The following is a 22,449-nucleotide window of genomic DNA, read 5'->3' on the forward strand; positions in this document are numbered from 1 at the left end:
CCTGTGGCATATAGACATTTCCAGGCAAGGGGTCCAACTGGAGCCGCAGCTGCCAGCCTACACCACAGCCACGCAGGATCCGAGCCATGTCTATAACCGACACCACTGCTCACAGCAATGCCAGATCCTCCAATCGCGGAGTGGGGCCAGGATCGAACTTAATGTCCTCAAGGATACCAGTCAGGTTCGCGTCGGCTGAGCCCCAATGGGAACTCCTAAGGCTGACCATTTCACGATGCCATGAAGATCAGTCCTGCACGAGATTCCACTTCCCGCCCATTAGGATGGCAATTATTTGAAAAAGAGAAAGTGTTGGTGAGGTGTAGAGAAAGATGGTACAAGTACCACGGATAACAGTACGACGGCTTCCCAAAAATAAAATGTAGGACTAATATGTGATCCGGCAATTCCACTTCTGAGGTTATACCCAAAGGAAATGAGAGAAGGAGCTCAGATACCTGAACACCAATGTTCCTAGAAGCAATCTTCACAACAGCCCAAACCTGGAGACAACTGAGCTGATCATTAACAGATGGCTAGATAAACAAAATGGGATACGCACATGCAGTGGAATATTATTCAGCCTTTAAAAAGAAGGAAACCCTAACACATGCTTACAGCACAGAGGAACCTCGAGGACTCGTGCTCCATGAAATAAGCCAGGCACAAAAGGACAGATACTGCATGATTCTACTTACAAGAAGTACTTAGAGGAGTTCCCATCCACAGAGACAGGGAGGAGAAGGGCCGGTGCCCAGGGCTGGGGGAGGGGAGAAGGGGGGAGTTTGTGTTTAATGGGCACAGAATTCGAGTTGCGGGAAGGACTTTTTCAAGTTCTGGGGACGGATGGTGCTGATAGTTGCACAGGAATGTGAGTGGCTTGGTCTCCCGCCTTGCTGTGGTCTGTGCGTGTGCTCAAATCCTACTGCCCCCCCCAAACCCAAGAGTAAACCTTACACTCCTTCAAGAGGGATAAATGCACAAGGAGAAACATCAAAAATCAATTTCCGGAGTTCCCATGGCGGCCCAGCAGATTACAAACCCAACTAGTATCCATGAGGATACAGGTTCGATCCTTGACCTCGCTCAGTGGCAGTGGCTTAAAGATCTGCCACTGTCGTGAGCTGTGGTGTAGGTCACAGACGCGGCTTGGATCCTGTGCTGCTGCGGCTGTGGTGTAGGCCGGCAGCTATAGCTCCAATTCAGCCCCTAGCCTGGGAGCCTCCACAGGTGCAGCTCTTTAAAAGCAAAAAAATTTCCATCTTCAGACCATACTCTAGGAATCTATTAAGTGCTGGTTACCTGCCAGGAACTGTGCCAAACATTTTGTTCATCATGTCATTTTAATTCACCCAACAACCTAACAGGTTAGTTCTCCTCGTTAGCATTATCCCCATTTTATGGAAGAAAAAGCGGAGGTCTGAGGATGCTGTCAGTAATTTGCCCAGGGTCCCAATCCCCGAGACACACGGATTCAGGGTACGAAGCTGGACACTGATGCGCAGCCTCTGTCCACGAGAATTCTTTTCTAAACCCCGCTCCTGGATGACACCAGCCTGATTGTTCAAGGTCACGTTTAGGGGAAGGAAGAAAGCATTTGCTACACCCTGACCGCTGCTCACCTCTGAAAAAGGAGTGATGCGAGGCCAGAGGGCAGCTTCAGGCCCCAGGGGGTGTAAACATAGAAAAATCCCCAGTGACTGAATCACAATAGCCCATTCTAGAAAATTCTGAAGCTGCAGGGTCAAAGCAGACTATTTCTAAGTTCCTAAACAACAGCGCCATTGGCCTGCCAGCTTTAAACCCTGGCATCTCATCTGTGATCCAGCGAAAGCCTGCAGGAGGGTTTCCATGTGAAAGCATCCAGCCAGATCAAATTCTGGCCTTTCCCAAACACGGCCTGCAGGAGCAGGCTGCCTCGCCAGCGCGCCAGCAGCACCTAGGTGTTTAATTTGGAATTTGATAGCGGCCTAAATTTCGAGATCTCCCATAGGCGCCGCACACAAAGAGTCCTCCGCAGCCACGGGCAGAAATTCTTAGGAACACAATCTTCCTGGTTGTTGGAATCACAACTACCAGTTTCACTCCCTGCCTCCCTGTCACGCAAGAGGCTGTTGTGACTTGAATTACCGGGGCCCATGGGGGCCACCTGCGGTCCAAAGGCTCGTGTGACAATGGACACGCCTTGGCTGGCTGCTGGTGTTATTTCAGACACGGCAGGACAGCCGGGCTCTGTTCCGAGCGGGGAAGGGCCACGCTTCAGAGACGACGTGTTTTTAGGGCTGTCTCCTCGCCACGCACACAGCATCCTCATCGCTTTGCCGCTTTGTCGGGGCGGAGGCAGAGGGGGGCCGGATCCGGTTCTCGCCCGCCTCCTCTCTCCAGGCTCAGGGTCTGGATGCAACTGTGGGGATCCCAGGTGCTGGCGGGACCCCCCACCCAGCCCCTGGTTCTGCCATGTGTGGGGCGTGTGCTTGGCACCCAGCAGCTGTTGGAACACAGTAAATCCATTCACACACTGACGTGTCCCACGGACTCGTGCAGGCTTAGCGGGGAAACAAGCATTTGACAGGCAGAAACAGTGGAATTACCTTTCGAGGGGTGAGGAAGTGATACCCCCCAAAGGGCTTGATCTCACCATTTGGTTCCGACAGGGGAGCTCCCAGCCACCAGCCACCACCGTTACTTCTGAGCAGAAGAGGCCAGGAATGAGGGGTCCAGGAGATGGTAGCTAGAGACCATTCTGGACGCAAAGAAAATAAATCACTCAAACCCAAAGACTTGACGTGAGAGGAGGGTGGAATGGGGGCTATGGGATCAGACAGAACTGGGTCAAATCCGGGCTCTGCCACTGGTCCACGAGCAAGCCATGAAACCCCTAAGCCTCTGCTTTCTCATCTGTAAAATGGGGCTATGATCATGGGATTCCTACCTAACGGAGCTATGTCGGGAATGTGTGAGGCCACTGGATGAAGAACTCAGTACAGTACTGTGTGTAGCGAGCCTGGCATACAGCAAGCACTCAGTTAAGCATTGGTGGTAATCTTAATAGTACCTTACAAAGGGAGGACAATGAACTTTGTCCAGATACTGCAGGTGACAGAATTCACCCAACACTCGCTAACCAACGGAGTTCCTAAAACAGTGCGGAGTCAAGAGAAGGATCCACCCTTACTGCTCAAAACACACTTGCTGGGAGCGCCCATTGTGGTGCAGCAGAAACGAATCTGACTAGCATCCATGAGGATTCGGGTTGGATCCCTGACCTCGTGCCGGGAGTTAAGGATCCGGCGTCGCCATAAACTGTGGCGTAGACCAGCAGCTGCAGCTCTGATTCAGTCCTTAGCCTGGGAACTTTCATATGCTACAGGTGTGGCCCTAAAAAGCAAAAACAAAAAAACAAAAAAAACCCCCACATTTTCTCACCAAGAGCCCCACCACCACCTGCTTCAAAACCTGCACCATGAGATGAGTTGGAGAAGCATCTAGGGCTTGAAGATGTCCCCACTGGACTATGCTTTCTGAATCAGACCTCAGCAAACACTCCTGCCTAATAATGGAACACCATTAAGAACCTGTCCCAGGAGGTCCCGTCGTGGCTCAGTGGTTAATGAATCCAACAAGGAACCATGAGGTTGCAGGTTCGATCCCTGCCCTTGCTCAGTGGGTTAACGATCTGGCGTTGCTGTGAGCTGTGGTGTAGGTCGCAGATGCGGCTCGGATCCCGCGTTGCTGTGGCTGTGGTGTAGACTGGCAGCTACAGCTCCAATTAGACCCCTAGCCTGGGAACCTCCATATGCCATGGGCGTGGCCCAAGAAATGGCAAAAATACAAGAAATAAAAAATAAAAAGACCCCGTCCCAAAGAAACACAAAAACGAGTCCTCATGTCATTCCCAGAAACCATAGGGCAGCAATATGCATGGATCTTTAGCTCTTCAGCCATGGCTCTGGGGATGTTTCATCCCACAGAACCTACCAGACTGGGTGTTATTAACAAGTATCACACACAGTGTCCCAGGTCCCCGCAGTGCTGGATCAAGTGCACAGGACTTCATTCCCTTGCACCAGCGACTACCATCACCTCCCCTGAGGAAGGGCACCCACGTCCTAGGTCCGCTGATCAGAACCCACGAGAGCGCCCTCCTTCAGCTGGCAGAACTGGGAGGATGCCTTGTTCAGCCCGGCTGTCCAGCCCAGGAAGCCAGCCAGGGAGCTCACTCACAGACGTGGCACTTTATAACCACCGCTGAGCTAACGAAAACAAGAATTACTCCCGACCAAGAGCTGGAAATAGGCTGGAGAAAACATGATGAGGAGAGAAACATGCATCTGAGCACTCAAAAGGCTGAGAGTGGAAAGCTATGGAAGACTTGGGCCTGGACGGCTTTCTCCTGTGACCTCCTCCTGTGGCCACACCAGGCGGGGCTGTGCCGAGCTCCCCCCACGTCCCCACCCTCCAGCTCTAGCTGAATCTTGTCAGCGTTTCCTGATCTTCCCTTGGGCCTGTGGTCAGAGGCATCAGCGTGGCTTTGGCTTAGCTCTTCCTTCAAAGCTCATCGCTCAACAGGCATCTGGTTTCCTTTATATGAGCTTTAGCTGAAGCTCATGTATTTTCTTAATGACAAAAATACAAAAACGAGGAGTTCCCATTGGGGGGTCAGCGGGTTAAGAGTCCAACTAGGTATCCAGGAGGATGTGGGTTCGAACCCTGGCCTCGCTCATGGGTTAAGGATCCCGCGTTGTCATGAGCTGTAGGGTAAGTCGCAGCTGCGACTTGGATCCGTGTGGCTGTGGTGTAGGCCGGCAGCTGCAGCTCTGATTGGACCCCTAGCCTAGAAACTACTATATGCCACAGTGCAGCTGTAAAAGAAAAGGGAAAAAACAAACCCAAAACCTATGTGCCTCACTGGCCTTCTCTCTCCCATCACGACCCAGCGAACGCCCAGTGCTCGCTCTCTTTATGGGGCTCCTGTCTCCTCCTGGTCTTTCTCCCTCACCCACACTCCTTCCTGCCCTGCAGCTGTACCCCCAGGGTGCATCGGAGTCCCGTGCTGAACCAGGGCAACAGAGAGCATCCTGACCCAGAGCCTGCACCTCTCTGTTCGGCCTCCCCCGCCATCGTTCTCACCCCATCGACTGGTGAGGACACCCATCAATGCCCAACTGTTTGAAGATGCAGGGCAGGAGACATCCTGAGGCTGCCGCATCCTCATACCTCTTTGAGAATTTAAAGCAAGAGAATTATTGAAATACATTTCACTGATTTATTATTAATTGTCCCTTGGGTGGGCGCAGAAGGTGCCAAGCAGAGGAAAGCCGTGTGACTTGCAGTCACTGAAAAACTTTCAAGTGTCTGCCCAGATCCTGAATTCATGCCACAAACAGGGGAACCAAAATGAGGAAACTTACAGAGATTGGAGGAGAAGAGGCAGGCGGCGTCGGCTGGGGGTCTGGGGGCCGGGGCTGCCTGGCCAACGGGCAGAGAGACCAGGATGCCGCAGCCGCTGGCAGAGCAGGGAGGAGGAGGCTTTCCTAAGGACCCAAGACTGCTGTCCGCGTGTGGGATCCAGAAAAATCTCCCCCGATGACACAAAGAAACACCCAGCAGCAAAAAGACAAACCCTGCTTCTGGCCCAGGAAACAGGCCTGGACGGCCTCGGAAAGCACATTCTTCCAGGCAAGGGCCCAGCGCCACAACAGCTCACAGACATGTCCCAAAGAAAGGGAACGTTGTTACTGCCAGCAAAGCATCTCAGAACCCCTCTTGGTGGCAGAAAACAAACCCTGCGGGGGATAAGTCACCACACACACGCCGATACACACACATGAGCGAATAAGGCAGACATGCCCAACCAGACAGGCGGGCCTCTTCCAGAGCTTTCATTTGTTGTAAGCTGATTTCCTCTTCCTGGTGCAATTTACTTGGCAAAAGGCGCTTTTATCACTGATATTGTGTGAATGCAGAGGAACCGCACAGAAAGTAATGAACAGCACGAACCTGAATTGGTCCTTCCTTTCTGCTCATCCAGAATCCTTCTCCTTGGTTGATGAGTACAGGCGTCGCATGAGCCCCTTCAAAGGACAAGGGATTCAATCCAGCAAGAGAAACCACATCGTTTTCATTCCCCCAGAATTTCACAGGTAAGTTCCAGGCTAGACTGGGAAGGGCGGGGAGGGAGATTGTTTTTCTCGAAGTCAGAGGACAGGCCAGGTGCTTGTGTTTTTCTACCAACTCATCGCTTCTTTACACTTGGCCTCACCTGTAAATCAAACTGGGCAACGGGCCTTTTAGGGAACTTGTAAAACCTGGGATACTTTCAGACCACTGGATGAACATGTGCTACATCAGCCATGAAGGAATAAAAAAGATTTGGATGTTGGAGTTCCCTGGTGGCTCAGCAGGTCAAGGACCTGGTGGTGTCACTACTGCAGCTCAGGTTCACGCTCTGGCCCCAGAACTTCCACATGCTACAGGTGCGGCCAAAAAAAAAGGAGATTTGGATGTTAGGTGAGATAAATGCGTCTTCACGGATCCTCAGATCCTCTGATCCCCAGCTTCCAAAAAAGGCCCAGTGAGTCTGATCAGCCTCTAACACAGGAGTATTTAATCTAGTCATAATTTCAAAAGCAACTTGCTAAACTGGCAGTGCAGAATGCTCATCTTATCAGGAAACTGAGTTGTCTTTTCAAAAATTGAATGATGAAGGTGGTTGCCAGGGTCTGGGAGGGGAGATGTGCTGTTCCATGGGTACAGAGTTTGAGATCCATTAGAGAAAACATTGTTTCACCACAATGGGAACATACTAGTGAAATGCAGGCTAAAAGTGGTCCAGATAGTAAATTTCATGTCATACGTTCTTTAATCACAATAAAATGCATGTAACTATTTAAACAGTTAAATGGTCCAGATGACATAGGAAAGCAAGAGTGGAAAAAGGCTTTCCCTGGTGGGTCAGTGGGTTAAGGATCCAACATTGTCACTGCTGTGGCTCTGGTTACTGCTGTGGCACAGGTTTGATCCCTGGTCCAGGAAACTCTGCATGCTGCGGGCATGGCCAAAAAAAGAGTGGAGCAATAGTGGGATGGTTTTCTTGTTTGTTTTCATGGACAGTTTTGACAGCTATAAACTTTTGTCAACAAAACTCAGTACTTTCGTAAGAAAAGAGTTCTGAAGAAGGGGTGACGTCACTACAATGTCCCCGTCAATGATGACAAGTCGTCTTGCTGATAGACGGCTCCTGCCTGGCTCTCCCCAAACCACTGCCCTCCAGCCTGGCATCCCCGTAGTTCCCCATCAGAAATCTCCAGAATGGAGGGAGGAAGGGAAGGAGAGAAAGAGGCTGACATTTACAGAGGGGTGCTGCCTGGTGCTTTACCTGAATTACTGCGTCTAATCCAACAAATAAATGAAGGCTTTTCACCAAGAGAGAGACTGAAGCTCAGAGCACATTCCTTGTCCAGGGTCACGTGATAAAGACCTGTTTGTCTGACTCCAGAGGCCAGACTTTTTCCATAACCACTTTGCCCTTGAGCTACAAAACTACAAAACCGAGAGCCAACCGTCCAAAACCCTGAAGCAAACACGATTTTTTTTTCCTATGCCCCATTTGAGAGCTTAATCATAATGTAACCAGAATTTGGCTAGCAAAGCAACCGCAGGTGTGCCACCGAGATCTGGGCTCCACCTGCCACCCAGGGGTGCTGCGGAAATGGGTCCCAGGTGTGCCACAACCCTGGGCATCCCGTCAGCCATTAGGATGGCCAGGAGGCAGCCTGGGACACAGGATTCCTTGGGCCAGGGCCCTTCAGATTGTAAGCAGCTTTGTCTTTTACCCTGTTGTGTGGTAACACATCATTTCCTGGGAGTGCCATAGTGACAAAAGTTGGGAGGCGCTCTGCTTGGGTTTAGAGGCAAACCGCCTCCACTAAAATCCACACAGGCTTACCTATGTGTGCCTTATCCCATCTGTAAAATGGGAATGAGGTAGTGAGACTCAAGATAAAATATACAGAGCTCTCAGGATACCTTCTGGAAGCAATCACTCAGCAACCATTAGCTAAGCCAATGGGTGCAGCTGCATAGGCTGGGTGGGCCACAACTCCAGGGCACCATTCACTCAGGCCGTGCTATGAATAGCGCCCCCTGGAGTTGTGCGACTGTACATCCCTGACGGTTGGCTTTGCATTTTACTTATTAAAAAAAAAATGGTTATAGTTGATTTACAAGGTTCTGTCCATTTCCGCTCTACGGCAGAGTGACCCAGTTACATGCTTTTTTTTCACACTACCCTCCATCATGTTAGCTTTGCGTTTGTGGCGTGTCTTCCACAGCCAAGCTCCAGCTCACTTCGCCTGCCTCACTACCTGCCACCAGCTCCCCAGCCACCATCCCAACGAACCTCTCATCCTCAAACACGGCAGTCACATTTACAGCCTCTCAGCTTTTCCTATGTGCTCCCTCTGCCTGGAATATTCCCCCCACTCTCCCCTGCTTCCATTCTCATTCCTCCTTGAAGACCCAGACTAAAAGTCCCCTCCTTTCTGAAGCTTCCTCTGATGGCCCAGGTAGAGTCACCCCACCTTCGGTGTCCCCAGAGCACTTTGAAGATACCCTTTGAGAAAACCCAGCGTGTTCTCACGTGGTTCACATAGTTCGCCTGCACACGGGTCTCTTTTGCTGAACCGTGAGATCCCGGGGCTCGGATGGAACCTCGCTCTCCTTCCAATTTCCGGATACAGAAAAGACCTCTGACCGCTGAGGATGGCACGTCACACAAGGTAACGGGGCCTCCGAGGGAAGCCCCCCTGGCATCAAAGTAGCCAGGCAGGCAGCATTCACCTACCACGGGCTTCATTTGATGCATGAGAGTGAAAACTAGGAACCGTGGCCCAGGTTCTCCCTCGCTTTCTTTTTTCCTTTTTACAGCTGCACCTGCAGCCTATGGAGGTTCCCAGGCTAGGGGTCTATACCACAGCCACAGCAACATCAGATTGAGCCACATCTGTGACTTACACCACTGCTCACAGCAACGCTGGATCCTTAACCCACTGAGCAAGGCCAAGGATCGAACTCATGTCCTCATGGATCCTAGTCAGGTTGGTCACCGCTGAGCCACGGCGGAAACTCCCCAGATTCTCTTTTGAAATGCTTCCTTCCATTAGACTTGAATCTCATGTCTCCATGCTTTGTTTCAAACTAAATATCAAAAGTCTCCCGCTTCTGTCACCTCTCTGACAGCTCTTCAATATACTGTATTAAAAACTCTCCAGGGACAAAAAGGTGCACTTTCAAGTGGTGGTTAGGAACTTACCCCCTCGCCTCTCCTCCCTTCTGAACCTCTTGGATGCTTCATAAAACAAAGGAGAAAAGGGCTGCTTCTGCGCTGAATGCTCAGGACTCCTCTGTCTGACAAAGAAAACAGCACAGACCCAGCCTCTCTCACAGTCACACAGCTCACAGCGATGCCGACAGACTGGCAGAGGTACTTGCACAAATGCAATCACACACAGCACACGTGACCTCCGTGCCCAGGAATGAAAGAAAACGGTTTTCTCCTTGTCAGAACGCCCTTCCTCTGCCGGCCACCCCACCCTAAAAACAGCCACAGGGAGTTCCCGTCGTGGCGCAGTGGTTAACGAATCCGACTAGGAACCATGAGGTTGAGGGTTCGGTCCCTGCACTTGCTCAGTGGGTTAAGGATCCGGAGTTGCCGTGAGCTGTGGTATAGGTTGCAGACGCGGCTCGGATCCCGAGTTGCTGTGGCTCTGGGGTAGGCTGGAGACTACTGCTCCGATTGGACCCCTAGCCTGGGAACCTCCATATGCCGCGGAAGCAGCCCAAGAAATAGCAAAATGACAAAAAAAAAAAAAAAAAAACAGCCACAGGACCTGAATTTAATAGATCATGTTTCCCTTTGTGCTTCTGTGTGTGATGAAACTCAGGAATAGCTCTGTCTGGGTTACTCAATGCTTCTCTCATAAATGATCACTTATTTAACGTTTCCTGAGTGTCTACTATATGCCCCACATGGTCATGGATTAAAGAATTCCTGGGAGTCCCTGTTGTGGTGCAGCGGAGACAATCTGACTAGTATCCATGAGGACACGGGTTTGATCCCTGGCCTCGCTCAGTGGGTTAAGGATCCGGTGTTGCCATGAACTGTGCTGTAGGTTGTAGACATGGTTCGGATCTGGCGTGGCTGTGGCTCTGGCGTAGGCTGGCAGCTGTAGCTCCAATTTGATCCCTAGCCTGGGAGCTTCCATATGCCATGGGTGCAGCCCTAAAAAGCAAAAAGAAAAAAAGAAAGAAGCAAGGAAAGAAAGAAATGAAGGAAGGAAGAAAAGAAAGAGAAAGAAAGAAAGAAAGATTCCTGCTTAGCCTCGATGTTAAGATTTCTCAGGCTCGTCCTATTGCCGTTTTGAGCCAGGTCCTTTTTGTTGCTGTTACGCCTGGTGGGATGTGTAGCAGCATTCCTGGCTTCTACACGGAAGGTGCCGCTGGCACCTCCACCCCGAGTTGTGACAACCAAAACTGTCATCAGAAGACAGCGAAAGGGTTAGGGGAGGTGAGAGGGGTGACAAAAAGTTAGAGCACAGAGGACTCCAGAGCAGTGGAGCGATTCTGAATGACCCCACATGGCGGATGTATCACGATACAATTGTCAAAATCCAGAGAGCGTACAACACCGAGAGTGAACCCTCATGTGCGTCTCCTGCCCCAGGGGTTTGTGGTGATAATGATGTGTCAGTGTCGGTGCATTAGTTATAACAAATATGCCAGCCCCACGTAGACTGGTGATGGGGGGGCAGAGGGTAGCATGAGAACCCTCTAGACTTTCCCCCAACTTTGCTGTGAGCCTAAAACTTCTCTAGAAAATAGTCTGTAAAAGTTTAAAAATTTTATTTTTTGTTTTTTTTGGTTTTTTTGCCTTTTCTAGGGCTGCTTCCTGTGGCATATGGAGGTTCCCTGGCTAGGGGTCTATTTGGAGCTGTAGCTGCCGGCCTACACCACAGCCACAGCAATGAGGGATCCGAGCCGTGTCTGCAACCTACACCACAGCTCACAGCAACGCCGGATCCTTAACCCACTGAGCAAGGCCAGGGCTTGAACCTGAAACCTCATGGTTCCTAGCTGGATTTGTTAACTACTGCACCACGACGGGAACTCCAAAAGTTTTAAAATTTTAAATGAAAAAACTGTTTTCAGGCATTGCCAAATGTTGCTGGAGGACAAATTTTTTTTTGTCCTTTCATAGACATTATTTTGCTCATAATACGTTTTAAAACATAGTGGTAAAATATGCATATTATCAATTTTACCATTTTTAAGTGTCTGTTTCAGTGGTATTAAGTGCATTCAGTGTTCTATGCCATCACCACCATTTGTTTCCAGAACTTTTTCATCATCCCAAATTGAAACTCTATACTCATTAAACACTAATGCCCTGCCCTGATAACCTCAATTCTGTCTGTCTCTATGAATTTGACAGCGCTAGATACTTCATTTAAATGGAGTCATGTAATATTTGTCCTATCATGTCTGGTTTATTTCACTGAGCATAATATCCTCAAGGTTCATCCATGCCGTAGCACGTGTCAGAATTTCCTTCCTTTTTAAGGCTGAGTACTATTCCATTGCATGTATACACCACATTTTGTTCATCCATTCATCCGTGGATGGACGTGTGGGCTGTTTCCACTTTTTGTCTATTGTGAATAATGCTGCTCTGGCCCTGGGTGTGCAAATAGCTCATTGAGGGTGTTCCCTTAGTGGCTCAGTGGTTAACGAACCCAGCTAGGATCCGTGAGGATGCAGGTTTGATCCCTGGCCTCACTCAGTGGGTTAAAGATCTGGCGTTGCTGTGAGCTGTGGTGTAGGTTGCAGACACAGCTTGGATCCTACATTGCTGTGGCTGTGGTGTAGGCTGGCAGCTGTGGCTCCGATTCCACCCCTAGCCTGGGAACTTCCATGTGCCGGGAGTGTAGCCCTAAAAAGCAAAAAAAGAAAAAAACCTCATTGAGTCCCTGTTTTCAATTCCTATAGGCATATATCTAGCAGTGGAGTTGCTAAATACTTCTACTTATTTATTTCTTTATTTAGGCCATGCCTGTGTCATGCCAAAGTTCCCGGGTCAGGTTTGAACTTGAGCCATTGTAGTTACACCAGGTTCTTAACCACCAGGTCACCAGGAAACTCCTTGGTTATTTTTACCAGTTTGTGGTACATTTTAGATTCCACATATAAGTAATATCATACAGTATTTATCTTTCTCTGTGTGATTTATTTCACTTAGCATCACACCCTCCAAGACCATCCATGTTGCTGCAAATGGCAAAACTGTCTTTTTTATGGCTAAGTGGGGAGGGGGCTGTTCTTTATCCATTCATTTGTGAATATATGCTTAGGTTGTTTCCATGCCTTGGCTATTTGTAAATAATGTTGTAATGAACACTGGGGTGCATGTATCTTTTTGAATTAGTTGTTTTTTTGTGTGGTTTCTTTTTTTTTTTTCCAGATATATACCTAGGAGTAGAATTTCAGATATATACCCAGGAGGGGTCATATGACAGTTCTATGTTCAGTTTTTTTGAGAAACCTCTATGCTGTTTCCCATAGTGGCTGCACCAGTATACGTTCCCACCGGCAGTGTACCAGGAGTCTCTTCTGTCCCCATCCTCACCGACATTTGTTATTTGTGTTCCTTCTGAGGATAGCCATTCTGACAGGTATGAGGTGATATCTCAGTGTGATTTTTTTTTTTTTGTCTTTTGTTGTTGTTGTTGTTGTTGCTATTTCTTGGGCCGCTCCCGCGGCATATGGAGGTTCCCAGGCTAGGGGTTGAATCGGAGCTGTAGCCACCGGCCTACGCCAGAGCCACAGCAACGCGGGATCCGAGCCACGTCTGCAACCTACACCACAGCTCACAGCAATGCCGGATCGTTAACCCACTGAGCGAGGGCAGGGACCGAACCCGCAACCTCATGGTTCCTAGTCGGATTTGTTAACCACTGCGCCACGACGGGAACTCCCCTCAGTGTGATTTTGATGTGCAGCTCCCTGATGATTAGCATTTCCTATGCCTGTTGGCCATCTGTACTTCCTCTTTGGAAAAATGTCTATTCAGTTCCTCGGCCCATTTTTAGATTGGGTTGTTTGATTTTTTGATGTTGAATTGTATGAAAGGGAGATTGACCCCTTATTGGTCATATTATTTGCAAATATTTGCTCCCATTCAGTAGGTTATTTTTTTCATTTCATCAACCTTTGCTGTGCAAAAGCTTTTATGTTTAATTAGGGCCTATCTGATTTTTTTTTCCTTTACTTTGGGAGGGGGATCCAAAAAAATATTGCTGTGATTTATGTCAGAGAGTGATCTGCCTATATTCTCTTCTAGGAGTTTTGTAGTATTGGGTCTTATATTTAGGTCTTCAATCCATTTTCAGTTTATTTTTGGATATTGTACTGGTGAATGTTCTGATTTCATTCTTTTACAGTTTTCCCAGCATCAAGTACTGAAGAGACTGTCTTTTGTCCATTGCATATTCTTCCTTCCTTTTTCATAGATGAAGTGACATGCATTTATTTCTGGCCTATCATGTTCCATTGATCAATGTGTTTGATTTTGTGACAGTACCATACTGTTTTAATGACTATGACTTTGTAATATTGTCTGAAGTCAATGATGCCTCCAGCTCCAACTTCTTTCTGAGGATTATTTTGGTTATTTGAAAAATTCCAATGGCATTCTTCACAGAACTGGAGTGAAAAAATTTAAAAGGTGTTTCCACACAAATTAAAAATTTTTTCACTCCAGTTCTGTGAAAAATACCATTGGTATTTTCATAGAGATTGCTCTAAATCTGTAGATTGCCTTGGGTAATATGGTCATTTTAACAATATTTATTCTTCCAGTCCAAGAACATGGTATGTCTTTTTTTCTAGGTTGTCCATTTTATTGTATATGATTGCTCATAGCAGTCTCTTATAGTCTCTTCCGTAAGCGATGCCAGGAAAACTGGCCAGCTTCGTGTAAAAGTATGAAGTTAGAACATTCTCACCCTATCTGGCTTGTAAGAAATGAGGCAGAAGGTCCGTGTGGAGTCACTGGTTCAGCTGCACATGGTGGAAGTCCAGTCAGTGCTGACCCTCCTCGGACCTGAAGTGGTCATAGTCACAGAAGATGTTTCCAGTCTGAGCAACATTCCCGGACACGTGGAGGAGCTAGGGTAGACCCCATGTAGCTGCTGTCCCAGGTCTGGTTCCCTCCCCTTTTTCCTCTCTTACCAAATCCTGATTGAGTTTGGCGGGGTCACCTGCCCAATAAAATACTCACCTTCCACATGCCCTGACAGCTGGGTGTGGCATGTGACCCCATTCTAGTCAAAGAACAGAAAGAGAAAATGTCTAGGTGAGGGTTCTTTTCTCAAATGGTTTTTTCTTTTAGCTTTGGGATATGAAAACATTAGGTGATTTGAAAGTCAGGAGTATGAAATAAGGTACATTCACCTCCATCCCTACCTCCCACACCTGTTCCTTCCTCCCCCTTTAGATGTAGATGTGCTTGTTTGTCTCCCATGCAAATGTCTGTGTATTTCTTTCCTTCTTTTTTTTACGTAATAGGATATGTATCAATATATCTATAGCTATACTGTTCTCCTTGTTCTTTTTTATTTCCTGTTCTTGAATCTTGGAGATCGTGCCATAGCTGTATGTGCAGTGCTTCCTCACTTCTTTTTTACTGCATAGTATTTGACTGTGTGTCTATATTAAGGATTTTCCAAACGGTCCCTTCGTGATGGACACTTGGGTTATTTCCAGTTGTTTTAATCATCGGTGATGCCACAGTGAATAATCTTAAGCATGAGTCATTTTCCATTTATGCCTGATCCCATTTGGGATGGAGTCCTAGAAGTGGGGTTGTTCGATGGAAGGATGATAATAGATATAATTGTGCTCTACTTTGCCAACTTCTCTGCCAAGGGAGTTGTACCATTCTGACGGCAAAGCCTTTTGTTTGCCCTTTGCCCTTTTTCCATCTGAATTTCTAGTCCTCCACTGCCTACCACTGCCCTTCCCGTTCTAGGGAGACACAGAAACCCTTCACCTGTGTAGCCAGGGGTTTTCAATCATAATCATTTGGATACTGAGTAAATCTAATTAAAATTACCATAGTTTCCTTGTGGCCCTAAGGAAACACTGCATTGTCCCTGCAGTGGCTCAGTGCTGTAGTGTGGGTCCAGTCCCTGGCCTGGGAACTTCCACATGCTGTGGATGTGGCCAAAAAAAGAAAAATAAATTCTGTAATGTTAATTGATTAGTAAGTTGGTACCTATGATAAGACCCACTGTCCGACATGGTAGCCACTAGCCCCATGTGGCCATTTAAGGTCAAGTTGAATAAAATGAAGATGTCAATGCCTCTGCTGCACTGGCCACATTTCAAGAGTTTAGTACGCACAGGACTCTAATGGCTACCACAGTGGGTAGCACAGTACAAAATACCACCATCATCCCAGAAGGTCCTGCATCACTGATACACAACTCAGGGTAACGCTTTGGGGTCACTCTAGTGCCATTCTGATGCCTTCCTACATCTTCCAAAGTATTACTGGAAACATAACTCTATGTGAGATCAGGCTTATCTATCCATCCGCTAACCCGATGTCACCACATAAGATGCGACCTGCCTCGGCTTCTTCTATGGGGAAAAACCCACCCTCTGTGGCCTTCTGCCGTCTCCTGAAGGCACGTGTGCTGTGGGAGACAGCCTGGACCAACACCCCCCTCCCCAAGGTGTAACACAGTGCAAGTGCCTCTTTCGGGAAGAGCATTTATAGGCCAAAAAAGATAGATGGGCACAATCCGAAAACAATCACCAGAAGGATGCTGGTGATATTGTAAAGAAGAGGCGGTTTCATCAACAGCGCCGAAGAGAGCCCGGCACCAAAGGCATTGAGCTCGGAGGCAATTTCTGAGTGGAGAACCCAGATACTTGAGAAAGCACCTTTCCACCTCAATTTCAGTTTTGAAGGAAAAAGCAAGGGCTGAGCTGCACAAGCAAGGAGGACGCTTGCAAGCTCCCGAAGCTCTGAGGGTTTTCACACAGTGTGGATGCCCATATTGCGAGATCGGGTGGAGCGGGATCATCTGTCAGCCTGTCTGTTCGCATAGCTGTGCTATTCATAGAAAATGCACCTCCTTCCCCAAAGAAACACCATATGCCTCTTCTCTTACCTAATTGGGCGCATGTGTCCTAGGGACCTGTGGCATGCAGGGGGAGGGGATTGTGCCAGGTGACTCAAGTGGCCACTTGGGATGCTTCTCTAGAACCTTCCTCATGACGGCAGGAGCAAGAGGGAACCATATTAATGAACACATTTGAAATGAGGTTTGACTCCTGCCATCGATGGCATCATGAGAAAGGAAGCGGAAGAAGACGGGGCCATCTCTGGGGCTCCTAAGACACTGTCCATCACTCTTCACGACCCCCTCTGGCCCCCCGGCTCATCCAGCCCGAGCTACCTGGCTCCCCCCATTGAAACCCCTTCCTCCCCCCTCCCTCACCAAGCCTGTGTAACTGAACTGTCCACCCAAACAGCGCTGGAGAGAAACACCCACCTGCAGTTCCCAGGGGCTGGGAGGAGGGAACAGCAGGAGTTACTGGTTCACGGACACTAAGTTTCAGTTTGGGACAATGAGAAAGTTCTAGAGAAGGAGGGCGTGACCGTTGCACGACAATTTGAATGGACAAATTGAATGCCACTGAATTGTATACCTGAACAAGGTAAAACGGTAAATTTCATGTCATGGACATTTTACCGTAATAAAGCGTTTTGAAAAACTGCTCCGTGTTGTTGGCTGGTGTCAATTCAATTTCAAGGACACAGATGGCAAGTGGACATTTGATCGAGGCCATCAGTCCTATGTGCTCCTCTGGTGTTTTCACTTTCTCACTCTCCAAACGACTGTTTCACACTTTCTCCTGTGTCCGCCTACACTCTCACGCCTTTGCTCACCCTCGAGCTGCAATGAGCAAATGCAGGGAAAATGCAGGCTGTGCGACAGAAACCCCCTCATCTTCCCAGAGACTCCCCTACCTCGAGCCGTATTCCGTGCCTTCTCTCCCATAACTGGGGATGAAGTGTCCTGCTTGTATCAAAAACTCCTCTCTGGGGTGAAAGGACTAAGGAATTACAGCTTCATGATCAGAGTTTGGGTTTGGGGGTGATGAAGAATGTTGGAAATCACACCATCTAAGTGTACAGTGTTGTGAATGGAATTAATTCCACTAAAAATAGCTACCATGGCAAGTATATATATTTTACCACAATAAAAAAAAATTTTTTTTCTTTTAAATCCTAGCCCTCTGACTTGGGCTGTAGAAGCCACTCAAGGACCTTCTTCCTGCAGGATTCCCTCTGGGCCCCACGCCATCAGCATCCGCTGTCTTCCCATTTCTCCCTTCACCACCCGCCTCCGCTTGGAAGTTTCGAGGTCACTCATCCCTCTCCTCAGTCACCACTGAGCCTTCCATCCTGACCCATCCACAGAGACTGGCCATAGGAGAGACAGATAAGCTCTATGCATCCGACTGAACAGCCACTCAGCCTTCCTGATACCCTTGTGACTCCAAAGACACTGTCCTTCCCTGCCTCCTAGGAAGCTCCGCCTGGATCTTTCTCTGCTCTCTCCTCTGCCTGCTAACATGTCCCCAGGACTCTGTTCCAGGCTCCCTTCCCTTGTCCCCTCACGCGACATGCCTGGGTGACCTCATTCAGTCACGTGTTTTAAATGCCCATGAAGACCAGAGTTCCCACTACGGCACGACGGGATCGGTGGCGTCTCTGGAGCACAAGGACTCAGGTTTGATCCCCGCAGGGCACAGTGGGTTAAGGATCGGGTGTTGCCTCAGCTTCGGTGTAGGTCGTAACTGTGACTCGGATCTGAACCCTGGCCTGGGAACTCCATACGCCTCCCAAAGGCCAAAAAACTAAAAAAAAAAAAAAAAAAAAAAAAAGTCCCTATGAAGATTAATAAACCCCAAACATCCATCCCACATCTCCAATCCCTCCCTGGCTCCCAGATCTCCGTAGCCTCCTGTCTACCAGGCACCTCCACGCTAATGGCTTTCTGTCCCAAACCAGTCGAGGCCTTTCAGATGGCACTGTTACCCACCCCATCGCTGGACTCAAATCATTAGTTATCTCCTTGGTCCTATCCTTCACCTCTCACTGTTGATTTGGCAAGTGCTGTCACCTATTCCTCTGCGACACATGCCACATCTGTCCACTCTTCTGCGTCTCCGTTCCCCCATCACCTAGACCACAGCAACAGCTTGATCTCAGGACCTCCGGCTTCCTTCTTGCCCTCAACATAACGGGCAGACTCCTCCTTCCCCCACAACAAAAAATAAATTACATCATCCCATACCCCAGCTTAAACACCTCCAAAGGTTTTCACTGAGCTTCCCTGAGTATCTAAACTTTTTACGTGATCTGAGTCCAGCCTGCAGCTCTCCAACCTCAGGAAGCATGTTCCACCTCGTCCACTGTGTGCCACCCACTCTAGCCATTCTCCTGGTCCTCTAACTCAGTTCTCAGCCAGGGGTGGTTTTGCCTTAGGGACACTTGGAATGTCTGGAGACAGTTCAGCAGATTTGCAGTTCAGACAGTTTGCAGTTTAGAGGGAAGGGGGTTATCTAATGCCTAGAGGTTGGGGGGTGGCCAGGATACTGCTAAACATCCCACAAGACACCGGAAGGCCCCAGATGAAAAATTATCTGGCCTGAAATGTCAGCGGTGCTGCTATGAAATGAATATTCGTGTGCCCCTAAATTCAAATGTTGGAGCCCCAGTCCCCAATGTGACGATATTTGGAGATAGGGCCTTTGGGATATACTTAGGTTTATTTGAAGCCATGAAGGTAGGCCCCCCCCCATGATGAAATGAATTCCCATATAAGACAAGGAGGCTCCTTCTGCCACGAAAAGACACAGCAAGAAGGTGACTGCAAATCAGGAAGCAGCCTTCAACAGATACCACATCCACCAGCCCCTAGGCTTCCCAGCCTTCAGAACTGTGAGAAATGACTGTTTGCTGTTTAAGCCACCATAAATATTTGTTATTTTGCAATAGTAGCTCAAGCTGATTAAGACACGTGCTAAGGTTGGGAAATTCCTGCAAATTGCTAAAGAAAATAGGCACCAGTCTCCTTCTGGCCCCAGGGCCTTTGTACAAGCTGTTCCCTTGGCCTGAAAGTCTCTTCCTCTACTCCTTCCACGGCTCACTGCTTCTTGTCGTCATTCATAGCCCACCTCATTTTCCCAGCGATCTGCCTGAGCACCCATCCTGAAAGAGAACCTCCGGCCCTGTCAGGATCCGATCCCATTTTAATTTTCCAAATGCACAAACTACCTGATAGTTTTCTTATTTTATCTGTTTATCATCTGATTCCCTCACTAAACTTGTTTCTGAAGAGGAAGAATCTTATCTGACCTGCTCGCCAGGGCCTAATAGTGCTTGTTGCCTAGTTGGTCCTTAAGGAATACTTGGGGAACAAACCATTTTCCAGTTCATTAACCTTGATCCCCAAAATATGTGTAAGGATCAAGTGTACACATTGTATGAGCAATAGGTCCTGCAGGATATTTAGACTGATGACACAGCCACCTCGAAGCTTACAGCCACCTCAGAAGGAAAAACATGCTTTTACACACCTTGGGCAGAACAGGACACCCCCCCATAGGACATGGTGCAGCATCGGGGGGGATGAAGGGCACAAACTGTGCTGTGAGGCTGCGCATGCCCTCTGAGGGCTGAAGGGTCAAGAACGTGGACTTGGAGCCCAGACTAGAAGAGTCGAATCCCAGCTGTGTCCCTTTCCCCTCAACTTTTAATCTGTGTTTCAGTTTCCTCATCTGTTACGTGGAGATAATGAAAGTATCTGCTTCACAGCCTCGCTGTGGATTTAAATGAATTATATGAAGTAAAGTGTGTGGCGACAGAGGACACGGTAGCTCCGGCTACTCGTGTTCAAAGAAAGGCGTGATCACGCAGGACTAGCGACAGGCATGAGGGAAGAGCTGACTTTTGAGATAAGGTGAATTTCAATGGAAAAGATGATAGGGCCTTTTCAGGGGAAGGATTATGTTGTACATCAACGCAGATGCGCCACGGCTGGAGTGTTGCTTAGGAATAGGGTCAGGTAAACATCCATTTTTTTTCCTGTTCACCCATCTGTGTAAAGAAGGCTTTTTTTTTTTAATGAAGCAATGGATGGAACCAGGCTCATCCACTGATCCTATTATATCAGAAAACGTGAGCAATCTGGTCACCAAATCACCATATCCCTTTCTTTCTATTTTTTGTTTTTAATTTCCATCATGGTTTGGTTAAAAAAAAAAAAAAAAAAAAAAAAGACTTGACTTCATTTGGCTCTACACTTACTAATGTGTGAGCTTAACATTCTGAGTCAATTCCTGTACCTTGAAAAGAGAAGAACAGAGCCTACCTGCTCTACTTTAGAGAACTGGTATGTGAATCAAATCAGTTAATACACGTGCGAGGCTTAGAGTGTTAGGCAGATGTAATGCTGAGGTAAAATATTTTTATTACTATAATCCTTTTTTAAAAAAAACCACCCAGGTTTTACTCAGAAGTACCATATGCAATGCATTTTCATGTAGAAGAAAATAATTTTCAAACTTAAAAATAACTTTTTCTACCTACGTGTTTCAGAAAAGAGAAGGTATGGAGTTCCCTGGTGGGTGAGCGTTTAAGGATTTGGTATTGTCACTGCTGTGGCTTGGGTTATTGCTCTGGTTCAGGTTCGATCCCTGGCCTGGGAACTTCTGCATGTCGCATGCAGAGCCAGAAAGAAAAAGAAAAGAGAAGTTAGGACTAAGGCAGCTAAGAGGGCTGGGTTCCTGGACCCAGGAAGAGGCAGCCACACAAATGTTTCTGCAGCAGATCAGAGAAGAGCAGAAACTGCTTCTATTACATCCCACTCAGGTGACATCTGTGTCTATCCTTTTTTTGGTCTTTTTAGGGCTGCACCCACTCCACATGGAAGTTCCCAGGCTGGGGGTCGAATCAGAACTGTAGCCGCCGGCCTGCGCCCACAGCCACACCAATGCCAGATCCAAGCTGGTCTTCGACCTGCACCACAGCTCATGGCAGCGCCGGATCCTGTAACCCCACTGAGGGAGGCCAAGGATCTAGCCTGAGTCCTCATGGATACTAGTTGCATTCTTTTTTTTTTTTTTTTTTTTTTTTGTCTTTTTGCCATTTCTTGGGCTGCTCCAGCGGCACATGGAGGTTCCCAGGCTAGGGGTCCAATCGGAGCTGTAGCCACCGGCCTACGCCAGAGCCACAGCAATGCAGGATCCGAGCCGCGTCTGCAACCTACACCACAGCTCACGGCAACGCCAGATCGTTAACCCACTGAGCAAGGGCAGGGACCGAACCCGCAACCTCATGGTTCCTAGTCGGATTCGTTAACCACTGCGCCACGACGGGAACTCCACTAGTTGCATTCTTAACCTACTGGGCCACACAGGAACTCCTGTGTCTACCCTTTAATTTATTTATTTTTAAAATTTTATTGGAGCGTAGTTGACTTACAATGCATCTACCCTGTAAAAAGTCACAGCCCGACACAGGATCCGTCCCCAAAAGGAATGCCAACAAAACAGCCTCCCCTTATTTCTTAAAAGGAAAAAAAAAATTTTTTTCCCCTTTTACTGTTTTGTTTAACAAGCAGGAATCTGGGCGCCTCTGGCCCTATCCTATGCATTGCGATGGGGACTTTGTGTAGGAGTTTCAACCTATCAAAATTCTAAAGTAATCCTAGGAAGGCAAACTTGGGGTGAGGTGTGATGAGCAATCTCTTTAAGTTGTAGCCATTTTGGGACACGCGGATTGATCCACAGTCCTTCAAGCCTCGCCATGGCTGTCTTTTCCTTCTCCTGAATGATAGGACTAACACTAAGTACGACACTCTTCTAGAATAACTGCCGGGAGAGCCCAGGGACAGAGCAGCTGCTATGCCGAGAACCGCGTCCCGCCAGCGAGGGCTCCCGGCCTCGCTCGGCCTTCCCCTCCCCCCTCCCCGCAGGTGCGGCAGGGGGAGCTCCCAAGTAGACCGCCTGGGAGAGCAAAGGTCAAGGCCAGGCTTCCGGGGTGGGCGGAAGGTGGGGTCGGGCTGGGACGGACCGAACCTGGCGCCGGGGGCGGACTCGCGCTGGAGAGCAAGGCTTCCGTTATCTCATCAAGTCCCAGATCCAGAGCCCAGGAGAAAAAGACAGAAGGTACCGGTCGCTAAGCTCGGGGAGGTGGCGGGTCCCCTGAAAAGACGGGGAAGCCAGAGAAAGAGCTGCAAAACCAAACGGCGAAGCCTAGTCGGGAGGGGATGCGAGGGGGAAACGGGCGGAACTGAGTCCGGCCCCCGG

At 48.5% G+C, this 22,449-nt stretch overlaps 1 long non-coding RNA gene across 16 annotated transcripts in view; it reads right to left on the reverse strand.

The window, feature by feature from the left end:
• The window catches only part of LOC110255851 (uncharacterized), a 113,439-nt gene that overhangs the window by 85,203 nt on the left and 5,787 nt on the right, over nt 1–22,449 (reverse strand). The window contains exon 1 of one of the 16 annotated variants that reach the window (XR_014819850.1): nt 6,001–6,155. The exons of 14 other annotated variants lie outside the window; for them this stretch is intronic. This is a non-coding gene — a long non-coding RNA (uncharacterized LOC110255851). Of the gene's footprint in view, nt 1–6,000; nt 6,156–22,449 lie in introns of those variants that run through there. One more of the 16 variants, XR_014819845.1, reaches the window with a different exon arrangement.

The sequence above is a fragment of the Sus scrofa genome, chromosome 11 (genome assembly GCF_054392235.1).
Source record: "Sus scrofa isolate SSC_HxYL_T2T_F1_AM1 chromosome 11, Sscrofa_HxYL_maternal_Yorkshire_Landrace_v2.0, whole genome shotgun sequence".
Taxonomy (NCBI): Eukaryota; Metazoa; Chordata; class Mammalia; order Artiodactyla; family Suidae; genus Sus; species Sus scrofa.